The 17470-nt window shown below is 43.7% G+C and overlaps 1 long non-coding RNA gene across 1 annotated transcript; it reads right to left on the bottom strand.

Moving 5' to 3' along the window:
* Positions 1–1994: 1994 nt before the first annotated feature.
* On the bottom strand, positions 1995–16200 carry LOC116089340. The gene is made up of 2 exons (XR_004118291.1): positions 16126–16200; positions 1995–2177 (listed from the first exon to the last, which is right to left on the bottom strand). It is a non-coding gene; the product is annotated as an uncharacterized LOC116089340 (long non-coding RNA).
* Between the last annotated feature and the right edge of the window lie 1270 nt (positions 16201–17470).

Raw genomic sequence — 17470 nt, 5'->3', positions numbered from 1 at the left:
GTACAAGTTTCCTTTTAGCCTTGTCCTTACTAGTGATTGTTGTCTTTTGTCTTCTCGATATTATCCATTCTATAAAGTGTGAAGTGATTTCCCATTGTTGTTTTGATGTGTGCTTGTTTAATAACTGGAGCTACGGAGTACTGTTTCATCTTTAATATGCATTGTGTTAGATATAAAGCCCATTCTATATATTTTGCAATGTTTTCATGAAGCAATAAAACTACAAACTTGTATTATGCATATGTATTATATTTGCTATACCACAAACATATTCATTTCACATTTAACATTTCATATTTATATTATTTTGTTTGTAACTTTTGGTATATTTATTTAATAGATCTCTACTGAGCACTGCATATGGTACAGGTACAATAAAATATTAATATGTCAACAGTAAGAAGCCGGATAAGGTTCTGTTTTTATGTCCCATGAAGAGAAAGTAGTCAATGAGTTAGGATAAATAACAGTAAGCAGAGTCCAGGAACTAAATAGGATAATCAACGAGTGTGTTCCTGGGAAGAGGAGTGCCTCAGTCTATTTTCATGCTGATTGGGGGAAATCTCTTGGAGATGAGAGTTGAGCTAAGACCTTATTGATTGCATTAGCAGATGACAGGAAGCAGTGGGCCAGAACCTCTCAGACTGACAGAACAGAGCAGGTGTTTCAGGATAGAAAGGAAACTGGCACATTTGATCAAAAACTACAACAGCAACTGAAGACAAAGTGTCTGAGGTTGGAGAGCAAAGATGACGTGATATAATGTGACATGAACCTGGGAAGAGGAAGGACAGAGAAGGGAGTCTGTGAGCCATGATAAGGAACCTTTATTTCATTGCATGATCAATGGGAAGCATTAGGGACTAAGTGGAATTGTAATGTGTTTTGCTTTACATTACAACATTTCTTGATCTCTGATGGTTACGTGTCCTGAAAGGGGCTGGAATGGACATTGGAAAACCAACCAGGAGGTTATGGTAGGACATAACAGATGGAGCTCAGCAAGGATATAGACAGTGATGATGGATAGCAATGGCTGTTTTGGGGTGCATTGGAGACAGGTGACAGAGCCTGGTGATGGATTATTTTGGGAGTGGAGAAACAATGAGTCAAATACAGGTTTGACTTGATCAATAAAGTAAATGGTGACATTAATTTCTAAGACTGAATAAAAATCACCATTGGCAAAGAGAACAAAATGGAAAGATTCACATTTTGAGTGTGACACCTTTGAGAAAAGCCTATGGCACATTTAAACAGAGATTGCAGTAGCCATCAAAACAAGGTCAAGGACACTGATGATGTAAAAATGTTAGTCTATGCCACTTTTGAAAATGTGAGAAACTGAAGACATTCAGGTTAGAGTGACATAGAGTCATCTCTCAAGTTGACTCTAGAAAAACACATCTGGTCTCTGAATTCTTATCTCTAACCTGAGACACCATCCACTACAGTTCAGTCTGAAGCATCATTCTATAGCAAAAACACATTTTAAAGATGTAGTTTTTTAAAAAAACATTTGTAACATAGAAGTACAAAATCATAGAGCAAAAGTTTCCTCTCTGCAATTGGAGCTGCCATGTGTACAGCAAATCCCAGAGAGATACAGAGTGGCACACAGAAGTGGACATTAATCCTATCCTGGAAAATGTGCAGAAGTGTACGGCATGCAGAAAATAAGCTTTTTCTGAAATACTTTTGGTTGTGACCTAGACAGAATATATCTTGTTATTTGGAGTTCTTGTATGTGTGTTGTGTTTTGTTGGCATGTAACTAGCTTTAGACTAACCTAAAAATGATAACCGCAAGGCTCAGTGACTTGGTCTTGTTTATAATACCAACTGTATGAAGTATTCCAGCTTATGCAATTGGGACTTTTATTTATACCATGCTATAAATGTACAGAAAGTTTTATAATAGATTGAATCATGCCAAAACTGAAAAAGAAGCCAAGTATAATTTAGATTCCATGGGAAGCAAACTCTGGAACTCGATTTGTGTGGAGCTTGTTTATTGGGCGTGAGGTTAGGAATGACACTTTTAATGGGCGCTGGGTGGGGGAGGGAGGTCAGACTCCGGTTGTACACTGGGAGAAAAGATACTGTAGTACTGTTGCAATAGAGCCTTCAGCCAGTTCCTGTGGTGCCCTCCAATGGGGATGGTTCTTCTGAGGTGTCCTGAAAGGCGACAAGGAGTTCATGTGTGATTTTTTTTTTTTAACCCCCAGTGACTGGTGATTTAATATGGGTGTAACTTTGGACATACTTGGTTCTTACAGCTGAGGGCAGTCCTTGGGGAAGGACTTTGCTGTGGGCCTGCCAGCAGACAACACACCCAGCTGTTCTGAAAGGAGGTGCTGCTCAAAGCACTTGTCTTATATATTAAATTTAAACCTTTGGGAATGAGTCCCCTAGAATTCCAATTGCTAAAGTGATGTCTGTAGGGTGAATTTCAGGTCTTCTCATAGTCCTTGGTCTCAGAGAATCAACTCTGAGATTCATTATCTCCCCCCTTTTCATCCGTTCTGAACCCTCTGCCCCAGGGGCCTAGCTCACTTTGGTGCATATCTGATGGGAGGCTCTACCCTCAGACCTTTATCCTAAGGGTCTCCATGCTCATCACAAGTTATACCCACTGCCCTTGTCTCTTGCCTTGTCTTTTAGAGAAATGAGTTTCCTAAGAAAATGACTCCTTTATTAGATAGATCCTTGGCTCAGGAAACCCATAGGAACTAAGCAGTAACTTAGAGTGAAGAGCAAAACCCGCTGTCTATTCTCACCTTCCATTCAAATTCCAGGCAAGAAGAATTTCCATCCACAACAGAAACCAACACTGAGTTTCCCTATATGGCATTTTCCCTTGAGGGGGAAAAATATTCTTTAGTACAAGTCCATAATATTGAACCTCTTCTATCAAGTCTATTGTGCTGCCCCTGTGGAAGAGGTAGATGGAATCTGGCTTGTCAGCAAGCAGTGTTTTATCTCTGCTGGGGATAGGGCCATGGGGAGGCTGTAGTTTAATATTTGTTGTTGCCACTGTGTTGAGTTAGAATATTAACTAGCCGAGCATTAGTAAACAGAGAGCCAGGGATCAGGCTATCATATTTTCCATTCCTGCTAACATGACTGTGATCATGCCAATATTTCTCCAGCATTGGGGATGGTTGATGACATAGGCTATATGACATCTTCTATCCAAGACAACCTGTCTAGTACACTAATTAGTGTCTCTTTCAGAGTGGATCTTTCTGTGTATTGACAGATGATATGAAGATCTTCAGACATCATGCCTACTTTTGGATCTATCTTGACTCCTCTAATTGTCCCTTTCCTTTCCTTTCCTTTCTTTCCTCTCCTTTTCTCTCCTCTCCTCTCCTTTCCTTTTCTCTCCTCTTCTCTTCTCACCTCTTCTCTCCTTTCCTTTCCTTTCTCCTTTCTGAATCCTCTCATACTAGTCCTGATGTATTAGAGTTCCCTAAAGGAAGAAAAGAGATTGTGTGTGTGTGTGTGTGTGTGTGTGTGTGTGTGTTATACAAGGGATTTATTAGATTGGTTTATAAGCTATGGTTGGGGGAGTCAACAATATCTATCTGCAGACAGAAAGATTGAGAATCCAGGAATTGCGCAGTTCATGAGGCTGGGTGTCTCAGCATTTCCAATCTGGCACTGAAGCCCAGTAAGATTCCTGGAGAGCTGCTGGTCTGTAGTTTGTGTTAGAATCTATCTGGCTGGAGCAACAGGGGAGACAAACTTATCAGTGACAATGGGGGCAGGCACACAAAAGCGAAGGCTTCTATTTTCCATGACCGGTTATGAAGACAAGGAGATGTAACTCAGGCTTAATGTGTGTGTTTTCATATTGAATAATCTGATTGTGAAAACTCTTCAATGGCTTTTGAAGAAATAGGGCTTTAGTTGACTCTAAATGTAGCCAAGTTGACATCAATGACCAGCCATCACACCTGCTACGGTGCCTTTGGGTTTAGTTTTATCAACCTATGTTTTACTTCTCAGTCCTTGTTTTCCTGAAGTTTTGCTCTGGCCAATTGTGTTTTCTGGAACTCTTCTGTGAAGGCACAGTAGGGGCCACTCCTGTCTCAACCCAGAATCTGTGATTATGCTGCATAAATAGCAAAGAGACTACTGGTTTCCATCTATACTGTTTCCTGAGTGTGGAGACCTGGAGCTTCTGGGATTGTCCACAGGGTCAATGTAACCACCTTGGTCCTTATAGGAACCAGGACATGAGTTAGTGAAGGGGATACTATGATGGCTGCAGGGGCAGAAGGGATGCCATTACCAGCAGGGAACCGTGGGCTAACACTCCAGCTTCCAGAAGCAAGTATTTGCCTTTCTTTTATTGTTTCTGTAAAGAATGTCGCTTTCCCCACACCTTTATCTCAGTAAAACCATCCCAGCCTTTTGGCTTTGGTTACTGTAAAGATTTTGTGGTTGCTGTCAGTTTTGTTTCTGTGTGTTCAGCGTGCATTTGACATGTGTCTATGCATATGCACAAATATGAGACCAGAGATTGCTGTTGGTCATCCTAAATTGCTCTGCACCTCCGTTTTTGAGACAGGGTTTCTCACGGAACCTGGAGTCCACCAATTCAGCTAGGCTGTCTGGCCAAGGAGCTTCAAAGCTCTGCCTATCTCTACCTTCCCAATGATGCCAATTACATAGGATAGGCATGGATTCCCTGGGTGCCAGGGAATATGAACTCAGATCCTTGTGCATTTTGTGGTAGGTCTTTTATGGACCGAGTCATCTCCCTAGCCCCAGGTTTTGTTGTTTAAGTCTCTAAATTTGTGGTAGTTTTACATGGCTTATGTTAGGAGGCTAATGCACTCCATTCCATAGCTAACTGCTGTGACTGTTTTGAGACTTGGCTCGGGGACAGTTCTGCTTTGGAAGACAGTCTTTAGTTTCACTGTGGATACTGTACCCAGTGCTCACCCTGGTGGCCTCTGCTTATTCTCTTACTGTATTCCCCATAGGGACAGCAGTGTCTTAAGTCCTCAGAGTACACAGAAAAAATGATGGCACCCAGGTCTGGTGAATGGAAGAATCAGGGGGCAAAGAGATACATAAGATATCCCACAGCCAGGCTCTGTTGGCACTGGGTGGGACATCTTGTGTCACCATGGGGCTTGGGTGGACGATTCTGGACCTGCCTTTGTAGAGCGGTCCCCCTGCCCTCACTTTTTCAACCACACTCCTGCTGCCTGGCTATGCACAGCTCTGTTTTGTGTTTTGAGGATTCAGTGCTTGCCTGGAGACTATGCAAAGACAGCAGGGAGCAGTTCCTGCATGTCAGCTCAAGTGTAGAAAGGGACAGAGGGACAGAGAGTTCAGAGGAGTACCAAGATGGCTTCTAGTAGGATCCCTCATTCTTCAGCTTCCCAAAGAGCATTACAACCTCAGTTCTTCCTCAGTGCTGCCCGTCTGGGATACCAGAGGTGCATTCAGCATTGCCTGGAGCTGTCCACAGTTCACGGGGTCCCCATCCTGCCTCAGCTTTTCTCCTCTCTTCTCTTTCCTATTCTCTTTTTATGGCTTGAGATTGATCATCGACTCCCCTCAGGCCCTCCCTTTTGATTCTCCAGAGGCTGTTTGAGAAATTAAAAACAAATATCCAAAATCGACTTTTCCTCAAGGCTATGTGCTTGCCTCTGGCTAACTGGGGGGTGGGGGGGAGAATCACGAGAAGCTCAGAAAGAAAAATGAAAATGCTGAAAATCAGCAGTCCTGCCTCCTTCCTGTGTTGTTATAAATATTTGCTAAGTGAATGAGTGATGAAGGGAAATGGAAGGGAACATCCACACATTGGCAGACGGCATAGTTTTCAACTCTGAGGTTCGTTGTTTGTTTGTCCTTGTTTTTGGTACTGGTGATGGAAGGGTGGCACCTATACTACTGTCTGATAATTGGCATTTTGGAAAATGTCCACGGCTTTACATTTCAGCTAAAAACAAGCACTCGGAGGAAGCTTTCTGTAGGCTCTCATGAAGGGAGCTTAGAGTCAGAGGTAGCTGAATAAGAAGATTCATAGTCAGGAAAACCTAGGGGTTGGCTTATCTGCATTCGCTCTCAATGTGCATAGTGGGAAGAGGATGGCGTCTTCACCTTCCATCTCTGCAACCCTCAGCAGTGCCACAAGCCCTTTCTCTAGTTCTCCCCACTGTTGCCAATGTTTGCTGAAGTTGCCATATTGAATTCTTCCACTCAGGCCTGATGGCAACACGAGTATGTTGCATTCTTTGCAGACAAAGGCAGGCTGTGGGATGTCTCCCATGTCTCTTTTACTCCCTGATTCTTTCGTTTTCCACAGTACTGCCATGAAAGGAGTAGATGTGACAGACAGACATCAAGATGGAGTTAGCTAAAGGCGGTGGCAACACAGTAGTGCAAACGGGTACATTTTAATATTGCTCATAGCCCGGCACTGGGATCATCTTATCTGTTCATCCCATTAAAAAAACTTGTCACTTCTCACTGGTCGCTTGACGAAATGACATCCCCTGTTCATCTGCCTTGCCTTTTATCTGGAAGCTTTGGTGGGATTTCCCTATTCTACCTTCCTCTGGGCTCTGACCTCCCCCACCCCGGCCCCCCATTCTTTCTGTAATGCAAAGACCTTTCCCTGTGACTGTGAAATGATGACCTGTCAAGATTTCATTGTATTCTTAATGGGGGGCCCTCAGCATCACAGTCCACCTCTGGGAAAGGAAGGGGGGAAATTCGGGTCTCCAGATTTATTTGTCTCATTTGCTGGTGGTTGAAAAAACAACCAAAAAATGGATTCATTGCCAAGCCTCTGCTAGCTCTTTTAATGGGTGAAAGTTGACATTTTCAAGGGATTTGTAAAGAGAGAACATAAAGCCACAAAGTCCTCATGGGCAGGAGCTTTTCTTGCCCTTCTATTAGGAAGAATACAGACACTTTGAGGACCGCCTCACTTTGTTCTCCAGAGAATTTCTCTTCTTTTCTTTAAGTATGGCAGGATTAGATACAGAGTGACCAACCCCCTTCATTCCCCCCATCTCTCCTCTCACACAGCCCAGAGTTTTAAAGGCAAGCTCAGGTATTTCTCCAAGTGATGGATCTCTGGTGGGTAAAAGTCATAGCTTTATTGATTAAAATCTTGGTCTAACATCCATAATTGGAATGTTCCTGTAATTTGGTGCCGGGTTGCCTCACCGCTTTCTCTAGGGGCCATATATCAAATGCTGTTTTTCATGCTCCTGTTTTCTGATAAGGGCCTGAGAAACCACAAAGTTGACTTGGTATTAGATTTCCGGAGACGAAAGCACTGCTACGGATTGCTGGGTGTCCTCAATTGCACTGAGCATGCGTACCAGTCATCTAAAAGGAACACATGACTCGGGGAAAGTATTCTCAGGTTTTGCATGGTGCTGTCTTTACCCTCTGCCTTCGACGTGTGTTTTCATCCATTGCAAACAATTTTCAATCAATAATTAAAACTGGTAAACGAAGTTATGTGTGTGTGTGTGGTGGGGGGGGAATTCCTTCAGCTCTCATTTCACAGATGCCTCTAAAAGTCATTCCTGGACATTGCAAGTTGTTGAGGGAGAACTTGCTTGTCAATAGGTTGGGATGGGGTGGATTAAAAAGCAAAATGGCAGAAAACACACAATCCTGGCATGAGATTAAAAATAAAACAAAATGGCTCTTAGCGACCTATGCCGATTTCTGTCGGGCCATCTTTATCTTTGTAGCAAGGGCAAGTGGGAATAGCAGGCCTTCCAGTCAGAGCAACTTGGGCTTTCTGGGGATTCATAATTTTTTTTTTTTTTTTTTTTGCCTCAGACTTCTGTCTCTCTTTTTTTTTTTTTTTTTTTTTTTAGGTCGTTTCTCTTCCTGCAGAGACTCGTGAGGCACCTCTTAGTCAGCCTGGAGCCTCCAGGTATCTGCCTTGCTGCGGGGAGGAGGAACGGGATGTGTTTCGGCTTTTCTTTCTTGTCAATACGTGGCATGTTTACTGAGGTGAAAGGATTGGTGCCCTGGAGGTCATTTGCTTGTATAAGTTTTAAACCAAAGCAGCAGAAGTTGCACGCCTTGGTTCCCTTCCAAGAGCGCTTTCTCTCAGCAAGGCACAGAGGAGCAAGCCGAGGCCTACAGATTGCCAGCAGACTCTTACAACAAAATTGCCCTGTCTCAGTCACTTAAACTGGGTGGGAAAGGATGGCCCTGCCAGTTTCCTCCCATTCCTTCTGGGATACCCGGAGCATTCCACAGGCTTTAGCATCAAGATGAAATACTCCAGATTTCTAAGTCTCCATAATACACAGACCCCAGACCATATGTACGACTCATTCACATGCTTTCTGACCTTCGTATTTTGCATATAACCTCACTGTCAAACACTAGTTTCCTGGAGATCCATATAGAATTAAAAAAAAAAAAAACCCAGAAGAAAACGTTTGTTCTAAACGTTTTATTGTATGTTAAGCATTATTTCCACTTAATGCAAAAAACGTAGCAACTAAAATTCTGCTCTCCGGCAATTTATAACAGGTTCATTCCCTTATGACTGCCATCTAAAAGATAATGACTTAAAATGTTGGTTTTGAAATAAAAAATGTAAAGAAGGTTCAGTTACAGTTGCAAAATAACAATAACACAAAGGCTTGTTTGAAACAAACTCAAAACCAGGTCCCTGCTCCCCAAATGCCTTCATTTAAGAAATACACTAAAAAGAGACTTTGAATTTTTAAGCTTCATAGTGACCTTTCCCTCCTGTTGCCCTGGAAACGAGGGTGTGGCTGCGGCCTGACCACAACCTTTGCTGAGGCGCTTGGGCAGTAAGGGACACCCCACTCTCCTCACGAGGCAGTGAGGCAACCCGTAGTGAACAGATTAAATGGCCGTCTCCAATCGGAGAACTGGACACAATGGGACTGCAGGAAAACGCAAAAATATATTTCCACTGAGAAGTCAGAGATCTTTCTTTACCCTTTGTACTCCTGTACAATCATAGTTTTCATGTCTCCGGAATAACGGACTTTACAAACTCTCAATATTAAACTTGATTCATTGATCAAGTTCTTTTCGAACAATTTAAAAATCTGTGAATTATTTACCATTTCACTTGTCCTCAGAGAACGATTTTTACCTCACAAACAAATAAATAGGTACAATTTCCTTAAAGTTCCTGGGTAACCACTAGAAATCCGCCCAAGTCTTGTACCTATTCTTCCTCCCTCGGTTCTAAGACCTCTCTGCCACTGATTGATTCGTTCCCTTTCTTTAACCTTTTTTTTTTCTTTGCTCTAAATTGTTCTTTCTTCCTCTTCCTTTCAAAGCAAGAAAAATGAACGGCAGCCACCGACTGTCTCTCCGTTCATGCCATCACCCTCCATCTACTCACAGACTTAATCCTTCATTGGTTTCCTTTTTCCTCAACTGTTATCAGACTCAAGAAAAATTTCACAGTTTAACAGTGGTCAGCGATTTTGGTAGACATGGCAACTCACAATTAATGCATCATATATGTATGTGTGGAAATGTCAGCATGAATCACACTAAGTTATACAATTGGTATGTGTTTATCATCATCATCATCACCACCACCACCACCACCACCACCACCACCACCACCACCACCACCACCACCATCACCACCACCACCACCATCTTCTTTTTCTTCATCGTCGCACAGCTATCTCTGATCCTGACACATAGATGACCCTTAAGACTTCTTTTTATAACCTCATTTCTACATGGTGCTATACGGAATGAAAGTCTCGGTTTGAAACTTTCTCCTTATGTAACACTTATTAGAAAATAGCAATAAAATTCATAAAACCAGTTCATGTAAAAATTCTGTTGGCTCCCTAATCCCAAACCTTTGCCACTGACTGGAAGAGTTGTTATAAACACCTGGTTATCCACCGGACTTGTAGATGGGTCAGGCACAGCGGCCCAACACCTGGGGAAACCAGGGCTGAAAATCACTAGGTTTCTCGGCTTCTCCACCGTCTTTCAGGCGGGAATTACAGCCTCTTTACAATCACTTTTGCTCTTCAGATATCATGAACCTTGCTCATCACACAAAAGGAAATCTATTTCTAATATTCATTATGCAAATTAACCAGCTATCTAGAGGTAGATTGAAAGTATTTGAAGCCGATGCCTTAGTGGCTCTGAAGTTTGGATTCCTAATTAGGTTCCTCTGTATGCTAACTGATTCCCCACTGGGTTGATTAGAGTTGACTTACATACACATATAAGTCATAATACCCATTCTGGGGGATTCTAAAGCGGGCCACTTTCTGGCTCAGCAGCAGCCATCTTCTTTCTCTGCTTCTATTCCTTCACTCCTGGCTAGATTCGCTCTCAGATAAGTTTTTCTCTCCTTCAGGACAATCAGTGGATTCTAAGGGTCCTGACACCCTTCGTGTTATTGGATATTTTCTTTATTTACATTTCAAATGTTATCCCCTTTCTCTGTCCCCCCTCCAGACCCCCTATCCCATCCCCCTGCTGCTTCTATGATGGTGCTCCCCCACTCACCCACTCCTGCCTCCCCACCCTGGCATTCCCCTACACTGGGGCATCAAGCCTTCACAGGACCAAGGGCCTCTCCTCCCATTGATGACCAAGAAGGCCATCCTCTGCTACATATGCAGCTGGAGCCATGGGTCCCTCCATGTGTACTCTGGTTGGTGGTTTAGTCCCTGGGAGCTCTGGGGGGTCTGGTTGATTGATATTGTTCTTCCTATGGGGTTGCAAACCCTTCAGTTCCTTCAGTCCTTTCTTTAACTCCTCCATTGGGGGTGGGGGGGGGGCCGTGCTCAGTCCAATGGTTGGCTGCGAGCATCCACCTCTGTATTTGTAAGGCTCTGGCAGAGCCTCTCAGGAGACAGCGATATCAAGCTCCTGTAAGCACGAACTTCTTGGCATCCACAATAGTGTCTGGGTTTGGTGACTGTATATGGGATGGATGCCCTACCATTCACGTTAAAATAAAGAAACTCCAGTGGATACATTTCCCTTCAGTTTTGATTGTACCTAGCGTGCTTTCTCCCCCTCACCTCCCTCTCCTTCTCTTCTCCCCCCCGCCCCTCCTCTCCTCTCCTCTCCGTTTCTGAAGCAGGGCCATAGGTACTTCTTCCAGGCTGCCTTTAAATTCAGTATTTAGCCAAGATGACTGTGGACTTCTGATCCCCCTGCCTAGGGCAGGTGAGACAGAGGGCGGAGTCCTCAGCATCACGATCTTAAACCTGACTGGGACAAGAGGGAATGAGGGAGGGACAGATGTACAAGTGCACACACAGAAAAGCTGTGGTCAGCTGTGTCCCGTGCTCCCAGATGGAGATGCACCAGCAACCTGGGAACTCATCGGCTTATCTCATTCACGAGAACTGAGGGCTTGGGATGAATAAGGAGGAGAGGTTAGCTAATCTTGGTAGGAGGTCTCTGAAGGGGAGTGAGCAGTGTCAGGCTGCAGTCATCCTGGAGGAGGAAGTTGTGGCTGATAGTTTCTGAGCATATTGGTCAAATTTCTTTTTAAACACACGTACTTGAGCGGGAGGAAGGCTGGACCACTTTCCTAAGCCTCACTGACGGAAGGCTTTGGTGCTCCTATGGGTCTGAGGCATGGGGGTCCTTGATGTGGCCATGCTCTTGTAAAGAGCACGCATTCATCAGTTTCTTCTACTCCTCACGGTGGTGCTCACCTTTAATCTCAGCCCTTCGGACACGGACACAGAAGGATCTACAGACGGTATTCTATGGTTTTCTTCTCACGCACCAAGCCACCTTGGCCTCCAGGGCTAGAGAATTATTAACAAGATGAATTATTGCTTAACCTGCTTCACTTTTTTAAATGATTATTTATCGCTCCCACTAGGAGATGAGAACAGAAATACAAGAGGGAGCTTTGGTGCACTGTAAAATTGGAAGCTCCGTGAGTGCAGAGGGTCGAGCAAGGGTGGAGAAGCACTTCCGGTGACGTAGGGTGAAAAAAAAAATCACTGAGCGGAGGAGACTGTCAGAGACAGGAAGTAAGCATCATTCTAAAAACTGCTGTGAATCCTATTAGGGTGAGGTCAGAGGAGTATCACAGAAACAATATCACGGAGCTTAGTGGTCGTTGTGACAGCGGTATCAATTCGGTTGTGGGAACAGAAAAGAAATGAGGCAGTGGGAGAAAGGAGTGGGCGATAAGGCTCCGAGAACGTTTCCTGTGAATTGGATGGGAGGAATAGAGAGACATCTGAGGAAAAGATATGGCGTCCGTCTCATTAAGAATCCATAGCAGAATACCATAGCTTAGGTGGTTTAAATAGCAGACTTTATCTCTCTGAGTTTTAAAGCCTGGGACGTCCAAGATCAGTCCACCAGCAGACCTGGCGTCTAGCGAGGGCATGCTTCCTGGATAGTAGGTAGCTGCTCCTTCATCAAGTATCACACAGTTGAGAGAAAGATCCTCGGTTCTTTCCCTTCTTGGAAGGACATTTTTCTATCATGGTGGTTTCGTTTTCATGAACTAATTGCCTCTCAAGAATCCATTCCCTAATGCCATTCCACTGGGACTCGGGGTTTGGGGTTACATAGATATGCAGCTCATAAACCGGATCAATGGTGAATTTCATTAACATAAGCAAAACTGAATCATGCTTGTGTGCAGATGGGAGCATTCAATAGACCCAAAGCAACTGATGCACAAGAGCAGAGGTCTTGCCTTTAGAAACGCAATAGAGGACCTGGACCTTGTGACTGATAGTCATCGACTCAAAAGCAGCAGGACGGGGCAGAGAATATGGTTACTTTGGTAATTTTGAGGATGAAACAAGTAGGAATATATAAATTTTCTAAACTTAGTGGTTTTCAAATCTCTAGAAGAACTTTTACCTCCTGTTAAAACCAAGGCAAAACAGGTTGGTACATTATTTATAGGTGCTACTAAGGAAAGTCTCTCTCTCTCTCTCTCTCTCTCTCTCTCTCTCTCTCTCATCTCTCTTTCCCCTTCCCTCTTTTCCCTCCCTCTTCCTCTCCCTTTCCTTCCCCTTCGCTCTCCTCCTCCCTCTCCCTCTCCCTTTCCCCCTCTCTCACTCTCTGAAGTGCATAAGACACATATACTTCTGTCTCACTCTCTTACCACAATGTATGTTTTCTTTAAAATTTTTACCTTTTTGCCATATTATTTTAAGATTCCCATTTCAGTGGAAGATAACAATTCAGAGACAATAGTAGTGAGTATCTATTATTACAATAAAAATCTTAACTTGTAAGTTAAAGTGGAAACTTTATGGCCTGAGGATTGAATGACACCACTCTGTTTGTTTAACCAACATGGCTGCTAAATGCCAGCCAGCTTTAAAGAGAGGTGTCTCCCACCTCCCTGCGAATCCTTCAAACAGAAAAGTGAAGCACTGTGCCCCCAAAGTCTGTGAATTGGTCTTTGGCTACAAGTTCACCACTGTCTCTTAGACAGGATGCTCTTGAAGGAATGCGAGCGCCATTGACAGCTCTGGTGGTTAAACAATCTCAGGGAGAGTCCGGCTCCAAATGTCAGACTGTTCATTTTTCTCTTTAAATAGAAATAATGAACTCTTACTTGAATTTTCCAGATCCATGAGGTTCCCACTGCCCCTTGGGAAAATGGAGACAGTGCTTGGTTGTAACGCGTGGGTTGTCATGCGTGTTTCCTCAAAGGTAACTAGATATTCATGTTATTATTGCTTTTCCTTAGAAACGCCAGTCTTCTATTCATAATTACAGTCTTCCAGTAAAGGAAAGAGTAGTGAAGGAAAAAAAAAAAACCCAGAGCTTTGTCAATATTACTAAGAACCATGCCAAATATATGCATAAGTTCAGGTAGGAGAAACTCTGGGTTTAGCATTCTTAAGATGATATTTGAAGAGTGTCTCCATGAATAAGGTTTTTATAAGGGATTTAAAACTGCTGTCTGTTTTTAAGGGAAGTTTTAGCCCCTCTGGCACTACAGAGAATCTTCCCTCCCTAAATCACTGCCTTGCTGTTTTGTTAAGTCCACAACCCAATGGACTGAAACAACAGTTGGGAAGTAATTCTCCCCCATCTTAATGGGGTGTTAATGACTGCAGGGGCCTGACTGCGGTCATTGAAATGTGAGTGCTATCAATCAGCTAGAGAAAACAGGAGCTCCGAGTTTGAGTCGGAATCATAATTGCAAGGGACAGTTGGGTCCAATGATGTATTTGAATAAAGATTTGTTTGAAAAAAAAAAGAGAAAAGAGAACAAGAAAAAAGAAAAAAAGAAAGCTGCCCCGAGCCATCCTGGAAGATTTAAAGTCGACCTTAGAGCAACAGTCTTCTAACCTTCTACTGAGATTTCAGGAACTGTTTCTCTAATGAACTAGCAGTTCTTCAGTTCTGTACTTGGGGAGTAAGTTTTACCACTTTCTGATTGGCAGTTACTTGGCAAATTATATGTCCTTAAGAGGACTTCCAATGGGTCCTTTTATTTAGATCTCTCTCTCCCCCCAGTCTCTATCTTTCACCCATCTTTCTTCCCCTTCACTCTTTTACATATCCCTCTCCCTCAGTCTCTCTCACCCATCTCTCTCCCCCTTCTTTCATGAATCTCTCCTCCAGTCTCTCTCTCACTCATCTCTCTTCCCCTTCTCTCTTTCACACATCTCTCTCTCCCTTCTCTCTTTCACTCATCTGTCTTCCCCCAGTCTCTATCTTTCACACATCTCTCCCCACCCCCCAGTCTCTCTCTTTCACTCATGTTTCTTTTTCTTCTCTCTGAAAGTGCTTTAAGGATGATGCTTAATTGAATGTGGAAAGTAATTTTCTATTTTCTACAACTCATTTCTTTTAGCATTTTGGTGGTGGTAGTGGTGGTGGTGGTGGTGGTGGTGGTGGTGGTGTGTGTGTGTGTGTGTGTGTGTGTGTGTGTGTGGCGAGGCTTGTAGAGAAGCTAAAGGCCCACACATTTCTTTCCGCTACTGTTCTTCCTGGTAGGCTACCAGGAAGGGGAGAAACACCACTTGCACTTTGCAGAAAGCAGAGGCTGATAGTTCATTGCTGTCTTCACTGGTAGAGCACAAGTAAGCCTGCCTGAACTTCAGAGAGGACTGCACAGTTCAGCACAGACAGCCAGTCATCCTTCGCCTGCAGTTTGAGATGAACAGTCAAGGGCTGCTTCCGGTTCTGTGGCTTAAGACCATGCCAAAGTGCATGATCTGTCTTTGGGGTACAGAGATATGAGAGAGGCCAGGAGCTCTTCCTAATGCAGTGTCTGTGACGTTATGCATTTTTGACGATAACTGTTGTTGGGAACAATGATCTGGCCTGGCCTGATCTGACCCTGCTTCATTTCTAAAGTACATGTTTAGAGGGCATGTCTCCCAACTGCAGGCCATGTTGATTTTTCCTTGTTGACGGGGGCAGCCAAGCCACGTTAGCCTTCACTACTTCTTAAATTCACCCGTACACGTTGCCTGGGGCAGAAGGGCACTTGGAAACTTCACAAAGGAAATAAAATACTTCCGTGGCTTCTGAATTTAAATAAAATACTTGTCTAAGGGTTAGGTCTTTTCCTTCCCCCCCTCCTTTCCCACTGGGGAGAGGCAGAAAAGCTGTGGATTTTAATAAGGCTAACATTCTGGGTTTGGAAAAGGTCAAGTGACCACAGATGCCTGATAAAGGATTTGCCTTTTTCCAGCATAATATTTGCATTTTTAAAATATGATATTTAAAGCAATTATTCTAAGTTACCTAACATCAAATGAGTAGGTTCTAAGGCCTGCTATGCCCAATGCCACCCCAGAGTTGTTTATGTTGTCACTGGGGCCTAAGGCAGAGTCTGCAATATAGTGAGGATGCGGCCAGGCCTTTCTCCAGGGCTTGACGGGGAGGGGGATAGGGAAGAAAACAGCCTCGCTGAGCTGGGTCAGATAACATCACTGTCAACAGAAAAACAGCCTGGACGTTGCTATTTATCTTTAGTTGTCCATTGTGAAAATTTGGAATGGCTTCCACACATGCAAGTAGGCATACGTGTACTTGGGCAGTTGCCTGTAATCATGTGTGTGTGTGTGTCTGTGTGTGCACACATGCACACAACACACACACACACACACACACACACACACACACACACACTCACCTTGATTTACCAGTGAGCCTTTCCCTTGTCAATGGCATCTGAAATACTCAAATCTGGCACTCCTTTTCGTCTGGATTAATTGAAAAAAAAATCCCTCCAAGGCTGTTGGTATTGTGAAGTCAGCTGTTCAGGAGGGAAGAATTGGAAAATTGGCTGATTTAATTTTTCCATCCGAAGCTTCAGAGTCGAGCTTTGCCGGCTCTGTTTTTGCCTCTGTGAGCTCCTTACTGTGTGGTCCTGGCTGCCTGTCCTGTTCTGCTCTCAGTTTCCCTAACTGTATACACGGGGTAATTATACTAGCTTGCTGAGGAGATTGTAGCTCGAATGAGAAATAAACGGTTACAAACTCCAATGAGAATTAATGGTTACTTAAAACTCAAAGAGAATACAGAAATGGTTAAGTGCTGCAATCTTACTTCTTTATAGGATGTGATAAAGTAAAAGGGGGTTTAATAGGCAAATCGAAATTCCAAGATGAAAGGGGTCTGGGGAAGTTCAAAGTCATTTTATTATTATTAATAATAAGTATTGTTCCTCCCTCTCTCTACATCTAATCAACTGGCATTCCTAGGATTGAAGGGAGTATTCTCCCTCACATAACTTTTATCTGCAGCACTGAGATAGCCTTATCCTGTGTTTTATATGTGTGGGGCTTTGACTGCCTATAAACAGCCCCCTTCCTCATAGGCACTCTGTCTCTCTTTTTGTTTCTCTCTCTCTCTCTCTCTCTCTCTCTCTCTCTCTCTGTCTGTCTGTCTGTCTGTCTGTCTCTCTTTCTGTGTGTGTGTGTGTGTGTGCGCGCGTGCATGTGTAGGTGTCTGTGTTCATGTATGCCTACCCATGTATGTGGAAGCCAGAAGCAACCTAGCTTGCTTTCTCAGACAAGGTGTCTTGCTGGTGTGGTGCTCAAGGAGTAGGCTTGCCTGGATGGTGTGCTCACTGAGTAGGCTTGCCTGGATGGCGTGCTCACTGAGTAGGCTTGCCTGGATGGTATGCTCACTGAGTAGGCTTTCCTAGCTGGCCAGAAAGCTCCAGTGACCTGCTAGGCTCCATCTCCCAAACCTTGAGATTGCAAGGTACAGTGACCAGCACACTGCCACAAGTAAGACTTGAACTCAAGTCTTCTTGCTTGCCAAGCAAGGACTTTACCAACTGAGCCATCTCCCTAGCCTTCCACAGAAGTGCTTCAGCAAGTTTGTTTTGCCCTTATGAATAGTTTCTGAATTTACTTATAAAGTTGTGTTTCTAATTTTCACTAAGATGGATGGTATCAGAACAATAAGTAGAAGCAGGGGCCATTTTACTTTTAAGTGCATGGGCAATGTGTGCAGAACTTTCTCAGGTG

Source organism: Mastomys coucha, unplaced genomic scaffold (assembly GCF_008632895.1).
Source record: "Mastomys coucha isolate ucsf_1 unplaced genomic scaffold, UCSF_Mcou_1 pScaffold14, whole genome shotgun sequence".
Classification (NCBI taxonomy): Eukaryota; Metazoa; Chordata; class Mammalia; order Rodentia; family Muridae; genus Mastomys; species Mastomys coucha.
Note: the sequence above shows the minus strand (reverse complement) of the source record. Positions and strands in the feature narration are given on the sequence as shown.